Source organism: Prorops nasuta, unplaced genomic scaffold (genome assembly GCF_024137725.1).
Source record: "Prorops nasuta isolate Cenicafe-Biocafe unplaced genomic scaffold, Cenicafe_Pnas_1.2 PNAS00030, whole genome shotgun sequence".
NCBI classification, from domain to species: Eukaryota; Metazoa; Arthropoda; class Insecta; order Hymenoptera; family Bethylidae; genus Prorops; species Prorops nasuta.
The window spans coordinates 383,188-392,209 of record NW_027116827.1 but is presented as its reverse complement, the minus strand read 5'-3'; the positions used below and the strand labels follow the sequence as shown (position 1 = coordinate 392,209).

General features: G+C 38.0%; 1 long non-coding RNA gene across 1 annotated transcript in view; it reads left to right on the top strand.

Moving 5' to 3' along the window:
* The first annotated feature begins 3,466 nt into the window (after positions 1–3,466).
* The window catches only part of LOC136782723 (uncharacterized), a 37,975-nt gene continuing 32,419 nt past the window's right edge, over positions 3,467–9,022 (top strand). Inside the window, exons 1-2 of the long non-coding RNA XR_010824167.1 lie at positions 3,467–3,533; positions 3,623–3,691. This is a non-coding gene — a long non-coding RNA (uncharacterized lncRNA). The remainder of the gene's footprint in view (positions 3,534–3,622; positions 3,692–9,022) is intronic.

The following is a 9,022-nucleotide window of genomic DNA, read 5'->3' as shown; positions in this document are numbered from 1 at the left end:
TTGATAGTGTTAAATAGCGAGCTTTCCAAATGCACTGTCACAGGATTGTGATTTCAGAGAGATTTTCTCAAAAGTCATTGGGTCGTTCGGGAAGAGGAAACTTTGCTGATGCTGTTGTTAATGGCAGCATAGCTAGCCGCAAGTTCCATTGCTGCCTCTACCATCGCATTGGTAAGAAAATTCATCGCAAGGTGACACACCGCGTCGATATAATGATCTCGTCACAGCTGTAGCTGGCGCAGAAAGGCCGCAGAAAGGTAAAAGCTTTTTGAATGGCACGAAATTGCGGTACCGACACGAGACCAAGGTTTTCGTTGTTACCGCAGGGCGCGTGTCACTTTATTTCGTTTCGCTTGTTAAGGGTGAGCGAGAGAGGGAGACCCCCCCCCCCCCCTCTCCCTTAGTAGGTTCCCTTCGCTTTATTTGCTTTCTAACTCTATGAGCGTTCGCTTTCCTCTTCACATCCCTATCAGATAATAACCCTTCCATAATTAAAAACTATATTGCAATTGATCCATCCTACTTAAAAAAAAAAATCCAGTAGGATTTTTCTCAAAGGCGTAGAAAATTTCGAGCAAATTCGAAAAAATTGGAATTTCCTGTGGTGTGAATAGGCCGAAAAATAGAGAAAGGGAAAAGCAGTTTGTGTGGCCCACGCACACGCTGTCCTCCAAGTTGGCCGATCTGAAAGTCTGAAGTACCGTGAAGAAGATCACTGTCCATCCGTCCATTGTGCGAAGGTCCAGCTTTACAACTGGGCGGGGTGACTTCTAAATATTTTACAACTGCCGAACGGCTCTGACACAACGGAGCGCGCTTTAGACGCCCACTTTTTCTCTCCTCCAACATCTGTATAATATTTCATCGAGCGAGAGACGTGCTCGTGCCTTCTCCTCTCCCTCCCCCTCTCTACATCCAACGTAAAAGAAACCACTGGCCGATCTATGCGACCAGCAACAGAAGGACACACCATCGCCACTTTCAATCCCTATTTCAAAGCCGCCACTACAGTATTACTATACTATATCTATATATATATATATCTACACACACACACACACACACACAAGGTTTTTACACTCCTTTAAAGATCCGTCTTTCACGATCCCCATGTTTTTACGTCCACCATTAAAACCTACATCTCTATATAAAAATCCTAGGATTTCACGGTATTTACCAGGGATCGCCTAGCAGGGATTAATCGCTTCAGCGGTGGGTATTGTCATTAAACTGTAAGATCGATACGGTTAGCTTATTACGATCGCGATGACAAAGACGGAGGAAGAAACGAACGGTGGAGCAATTAAGTGGTAGCACGAGAGGGAGAGAGAACAGCGCCGTATAAATTTCTCAGTAGGAACTACGGAGAGACGGGAGCCATCAGCCAAGCCGGTAGACCATTCGCCGCTCGGCGCTCGGTAGCCTGATGCCTAACTGTGCAACAGGAGACCGAGCCGAGAGGAGACTCGGGACTCCTTTGCACGATTTCTTGCGAGCTTGTCGCGAAACAGCCGTGGCTCGGCAGAGCCTCTAAAGCTATATAATGAGACAAAACGCCTTCCTTGTTGGATGCACCAACGACAGTTACTATCTGGAAATCCTTCGCCACACGGTTAACCGTTGCTTTTTAACAACATGGCGTCGCTCCTCTCTCGTCTCTCCTCTCGCCCATACTCTCTCTCTCTCTCTCTCCAACGCTTATCTTCCCTCGACATCCTATACCTTCTCACGTCACTGTCCCAAATTCCTACAACCCCACACCACCCTTCGAACTCGATGCTTCCTCTTTCTGCTATTTTTATTGCAATTCAATATCCTTCTTCTTCAACGCTTATTGCTGTTCTCGTTATTAACATTATTGTCGCGGTTATTATTTCGAGCGGATGAAAGAGATGTGACGTTACGGGAAAACCCCGATTCGTTGTCGTATAGTTGAAGTACAGAAGAATGCAAATTGCGTGGGTATCGAGCTTTCGGCAGTGTGCCAAAAATCGCACTTCTGCAGACTAGCTAGCTGCCTAGGAAATCTAGAGTGATCCGAGAATAGCATTTGCCCATTGTTGCTCCAACTCTTTTCAGTTTGACTAATGTGCTTCTTACTTCTCCTCCGTGACTACCGATCTCATGCTCAATTACACCATTGACAATCCATAACCCGTCAACAGATTTTAAACGTGTCCACGTGCGGAAACAGGATTGTTTATATCATCGAATTTATTTGTGGATAACCGTAAGTGATATAATTTTTAGCACATACTTATTTTTGCTCAATCCTCTCCTGCGACTTTTTACTATCGAGCAAACGATCTAAAAAATCTTATGTGTGAAAGTCCAAAGAAATCCAAGTCGCTGTGTTCTTCTTTTGTATTTTCTTTCATGCACCATATAATTACGTAACTGTACTAATTATCGTTATTTAAAGAATTTAGAGAAACTGTGTGTTGACAAAACACGACAATTTCGCAAAAGCAATTACCCGCTATGAATTGCTGTTGTTCAACGACATAAACTGACAAATGTTTCTGGCGATTTATCACAGCGATTTATGGATTTATTTCACTCTTTTATTCGCGTGTGATTTAATGTCAGCTTTTTTATTCGTGCACAAGCACGTTTTTCGTCCGTTATCTCTTATCTATTTTGATCAGCGATATTTGCATTATACATTTATATTTGTATATTTTTAGTTATATCGAATCACGTGTTACAATCCTCGTTTTAATACGAGGTATTTAAAGGGAAGTTAATGATTTTTGCAATTATGAAAGTGTGCTGTTTGCATGAAAAGTGTTTTGCATTTGAAAATGTAGCACCTACCATTCGAGCGTAATGTAAACTTTGTGCTAAAAATATTTTCCCGTCTCTGATTCTCACATTCAAAGAAGCTGTTGTATATCGAACGGACAACAATTTCGTTAACCCTGTTTTTAGTTTACAAGTGAGTATCGAGCATTCGGCAACTTACACAATCTGCTGTACTTTTTTACTACGTTATCCAAATGTGGGAAGATGTGGTTAGAGACTGTTTTCTTTTTGGGAATATTTAAGAATACATTTTCCGCTTTGCTCTTACTAACAATATATATATATATATATATATATATATATATTATTAGTTTACAATAGGTTGACAATACCGATAGCGAAGTAATTATTTTAAGAATGTTCAATGGTTTATTGCAATCTGACTCACTGCTCGAACATTACGTTGGTATCTTTTATTTCTATTTTATTAGATTTTAGGCCTTGGCAACAATACTACTAAATATAAAATACCATTGTTTAACGGTTTTTTGTCGAGTTACCTTTAAACTAAGCAATTATTTCTTTTTTTCTTTCAGCGCAAGCACCATTAACAATTTCCTACCAACATAATTACACCGCTTTGTTTTGACAGCTAATTTTCATACATTTTCAGGATTCTTACGTTTTCGACATGGAAGACGATATAAATTCTATTGATGAAGATTATCCTAGAGAAAGTGTGGAACGTGAAACTTCCAGATGTCAAGCATCCAAATATCTACCCAAAGGTAAATCAACTTTATTCAATTTTTGAGTTTTATATTGAAATTTTCCTTAATTTCTGTTTTATTTTATAATTATTATTAATTGTGTGTAGCACTAAGAAATAAGTTTGGAAATAATGACAACCGTTCCGAATCTACGAACAGGAATGAGCGTCCTCATCGTAAGTTAAACTCAATATTTTTCTATTTAATTTATTTTTCTATTACATTAGTTGTATATATTTTCTATTTATCTTGTGGGATAAAGAGCATCGAGTTTTGTAGAAAACAGCATTGCTTAATGTCGATAATCTACCTGTTGTAAAATCTTCATTCTTTTAGAGAGATAGTCGCTGGTAAAAGGAAAGCCTCTTTTTACTTCAAACACCTGTCTTACCGACAGACGATAATTATTTAACATAAAGTAGCAAAATGTATTATTTAATTTTATGAAAGAGTGCCAATTAAGCTTAACCTGAGTTTTTTACCTAAACCAACGATACTTTACAATATTTTTAATACGCTCTTACTAATGATTTTTTTAATTTCTTTACATTTTTATACTTCATATTCTAGATCACGTAAAAACTTCGTACAACTTTTTCATAGGTATTTTTCATAATGCAATATAAGTGATATGCAATATAACAATATATAAACGATGTGAGAACTGTATAAGTGATTAGAGTCTAACAGGGAGAGGGTGCAACGTTACTCGGGAGTATCGGATAACTTTGGACTTGAGAAATGTTGGTACATGGATTAATTTGGGTAATGATCAAGGCTTTGTTGTCTGATGCGTGGACGGAGTTTCGTGGGATTATCGTGAATTGTCGTAGGGCGGATTAATGTTTGACTGTCCGAGAGAATAATATATACGTTCAGAATCGAGTTTACGTGGTCTTGTACAATATTTTATTCAGGGACTTTGAAAATTGTTATACACCTTCGATAATAAAACTGGGTTTTACTATGTAGTTATGCATTTATCATTTATGATTTCATAGATGAGGAATGGTTTGTGAGTTTTGTGCACGTGATGGTTGATGCGTGAGTCTTTGGTGAGGTCTGTATCGAAAAGGTCGGGGCAACTTTGATCCAGGTAGCAGTAAATTTAGTTAGGCGAGTTGACCCCTTGGGTATCCATCTATCCCTTCCTCTTCTACCTCCCAACCTCCAGCTCCAGCTTCATGCTCGTCCTACCACTCAGTCTCCACGCCCTCTTTCTACTTCTCACCACTCTCCCTTTACTCTTTCCATTTTATACTTATACACATCGCTATCATCCATTTTTTCCCAACTTGACCAACTAACATTTCCAATACCTTCGTAAGTCCTTCATCTTCTTATCCAAATATAAAACTCTCGACTCGTGCCGATCATTGATTTTACATTAGAATGCCTTTATTTCTATTATTTATATCCATATTTATATAATATGTATATAAAACTCGATAGAATAAAAATTTATCGACTCGATTCAAATTTGAGAAAAATCCCCTTTGTGTCCTTCAGAAGAAATTATAAATAAGATTATTTCGACCAAAAAATTAAATTACTCACTGTGCCATGATTATTTGCTGTCTTCCTTCGTTGAGTCTCGCAATGTATTTCATTATCATCATAAAAAAGAACGAGATCTTTCTTGTTTACTACACGTCTCTACTTTTACAACTGTCCCTGGTTAATCAAGTCCAATTCTCTTACCGATTTTATTAAGAAGCAAGCAACGATTTAGTCGTATAACTTGGAATAAACTTATTATATTATTTGGGTCGAGAACTTCCTGTCTCTGTATAGGGACGAGGTTCTTGTCAAGAAGATAGGAAAACTAAATATCTCGCGATACTTACGTACAAACTATGAGAAACAGTACTTATAGGTAAAAGGTTAGCCTTTACCGTCATTTCGCCGATTGTTTCTCATATTTATCGTTCAACTGTCGTGGCCTTCGCACGTAGCTCTTTACGCTAGATTACCTTTTAATTTAAGAAGCCAACTAAAGAGCGATGCATGCTGGTGGAAATGGTGGCTATGATGCTCACAGCTCGACCCTCAGCGGTCACAGAGTTCAACAACAGAGTCAGAAGTTTGAGGAAGGGATTAAAATCAAGCTCAGAAATGTTCAAAGCCATTGCTGTCTTGGTGTTTTGAAGCTCGAGACCAAGCACGTTAGAGCTCTTTTCAGCCTCCCACTCCACTATATAGTATTCATTGCTCAGTTAGCAGTATGTACATTACTCTATTGCTCGCTTTAATAGCTGGGATAACTTTATTCATGCGGCCAAATGCTCTGCCAAATATGTTGCTATTAAAGCAACAAATCTTGGAATATTATCCTTACAAAACCCCAATGACAATGCTAGATAGCATTATGACGCATTTGCTAGTCAAATGGAGCATGTTTAAAGCTTAAATAATTTTTCATCTAAATTGTAATTATGTACGTAAACTTTCGAGGGTTTGTATGCCCTGTAATCTACACAGGCTTGTAATAATCAGGTTAAATAGCCATTGGCCTTTGCAGAAAACGCCCCACCAATATCCGACGCGTGATAATAATGGGGAAATTAGCTTTAATAGAGGGAGGAGTCGAGAGGATACACAGAGAGAAAGAGAGAGAGAGAGAGAGAGAGAGAGAGACCTTTCCTCGGTAGTATTACATAGCTAGATGATCGTAGTCGGCAGTTTATCACCATCATCAGTCTAGAAAACTTTTGCAATTAGCGTGGTGACAGGTGGAGAATGTTAATTTGACCAAGCTACCATTAAAGCCGTTGTTGATAGAGCTGAAGAGAAGTTTACTAGTCCAACGACAGGATGTCATTAAAGCGATTTCTTCTTCCTCCGTTTCTTCCTCTTCTTTTTTATGTTCCTATAAAAGACGAGATTTTTCTGTTTCTGCTCCTAACACCGGATATACTGTATATAAGAATATACATCCTTCAGAAATCTTGTATGTTCTTACCATACAAACAATGAATATTTCTTTCCAAGCAACAGTTATGGACATATAGTATAGATATACCTGTATGAACTTTAATCCATGAGCATCCACAGAGCAGTAGTATGAGTCAGTTCTTTGATCTTCAGTTATAAGAACAGAATAGCGTAAATTGACACTATCATATTGTCTAATTACGAGAAGCAAGTGAGCTAAAATGAAATATTTCACCTTTTATGTCGAAAAGAGGAAAATTTTCTTGATTCGAGCAGCATTTCAAGCGAAGAATAAAGGACTGAGTAGTTTGTTTCGTGAAAAAATGACAAAGTAAAAACGAAATGAATAAAATTCATTGTCGCGAAAAATAAAAATATATCGAAGCAGTTTGAATAGACAACAATAGGCGCAGACTATTTATTTTCATCGTAGGGACACTTTATAGGTAGTTTTAGAATGCAATTCTGCAAAGAATCATTAAATGCTTTTCAGCTTTGACGTCATTGAACTATCACAGATTCAAAGGGAGAAAGAGGACTATTAGGACTTTGGCAAAGAAAAGAGTAAAATTTAAAAGTTTTTCTTCTACGAACTCTCGTCACTTTACTATTTAATTTGATCGAGAGCAGTGATTGGTTAAAAATTCAGGTGGCTAATGAGTTTTAAAGTCATCTTTAATATTGGAATGGTTAATTTGGCATTGATCCTTTGAAAATCTAACGAATGTTGAAGATATGCTAGGTTTTAGAAGGGGGCAATGAAATTGGACGCGGCAGTAACGGGTATTTACTGGTAGCGTATCGAGTTCCCGTCACGTACCATAGCAGTCAGGCTATAATGTTTCTTTTACAAATGCAGGAATAGCTATGGTCGTATTACGAGACGTCAAGTGTCTGGATCAGACGCGTAACGTAACGCAGTTCAGCTGCATTTCATGCCGCAAACGCTGACTAGACCCTCATAAACCACGCATTTTCTCCTCAAAACGATTTACGTCCAACTTTTTCACACATCGCGAAAAACGGCACACGATTTTTCGCCTAGAGTGAAAGCTCTCCCTCCTGTATTTATTATATAGCTCTAACCTCGTTATGCTTTTATTGCCTCATAAACCTAAAAATGCCAAGGTTGCGTTTCACTTCTATCATCGCTATTAACTTTATTATCGATTGACTAAAGATTGATGACAATGATCTTTGCCCTTGGAAGACGTCATCGATCATTCTCTTGCACCGGAAGTCGTACAGGAACATTGCTCAATCTTATAGAAAAACTCCTGTTCGCATTGCCTTCGCTTAATGAGATTTCTGCGAAATCATCAGCAGAAATTCTCAGGTAATAATATTAATTCGATAAACCACAAATTTACAAGATATAAACTTCTAATAGTTTTTTGCTCCCTCTTTCTCTCTCTCTCTCTCTCTCTCTCTCTCTCTCTCTCTAGAAATGGCAACTGACAGGTGGCGGCGATCGATTTGAGGCGAATGAAATCAAAGAAAAAGAAAGGCATAAAAAATATCTACGAAGAGGGAGGGTATGCTTACTTGCAATAACCTGCAGCTGACTAAAGATTTCTCTTCTTTTTCATTGCTCCTAACTAGGACTTGCTTAGTGGATCCTGAACGATTAAAGGACGAATTCTGAAATCCTTAAAAGAGGTTTTATCTCGGTGCAAAGAAAGTAAATATTATTCTCAACAACAGCGAGCGGATATATGCGCGTTTTGTTTTCTCTCTGGTTTCTTTGGTAAATCTAACCCAGTCCATCGATTATAACGAAAATACTACTGTGGAAACATTTTACATTGCTTTTATACAGTTTCCGCGTCAATTTTGTTAGTCTTCATTATTTTATTATTGCAAAAATAAAATCACAAGCAAAGTGATGGTAATAAAGCTATATAAAGAACAAATTTCAAGCGTAATTCGTTGTAGCGGAAAAGTGTGGGAAAATATTGATACATGTGAAAAGGGAATACCTGCGACGTAAAATATTATGGGAATTAAGCAGAAAACTTTATTAAGTATACTATATATGTATAAATATACCAAAGGAATATATATATATATATATATATATATACAGGCATTAACGCCAGAGAGTAGAAAAGCTGCTGCTAGGAGCTTTGGCACGGGTATCGAGTATTCCAGCGATGAACAGTTGGCTTGTGGAAAACTAGCTGCTTTATTTCGCATAGAACAGCAACGGTGCGATGGAAAATTAATTCACCATCCGTTTGGAACTCACGAAGTTATACCTCATATCGTGCAAGTTGGACCGTGTAATGGCAAATGCGGATATCGCGTTGGATGAGAGTAATCCTTGCTTCTGCATTTATATGGGAATCGGTCGGCTGGATTCAAAACCATACCTGAAACGTGACGCGACTGTCGAACAATATCGCACGAGGGAAACTGTTATAAAACTAAGTTTTGCATAGTTGAACACTATATATGCCTATAACGATTGCATCGTCCACACATTGGAATTCTCTGTACGCGCTAACCAATCACCATGCACAACCCTATCAATGTTTTTTTCAATCACTCGATCCTTCATTTAACAAATTATC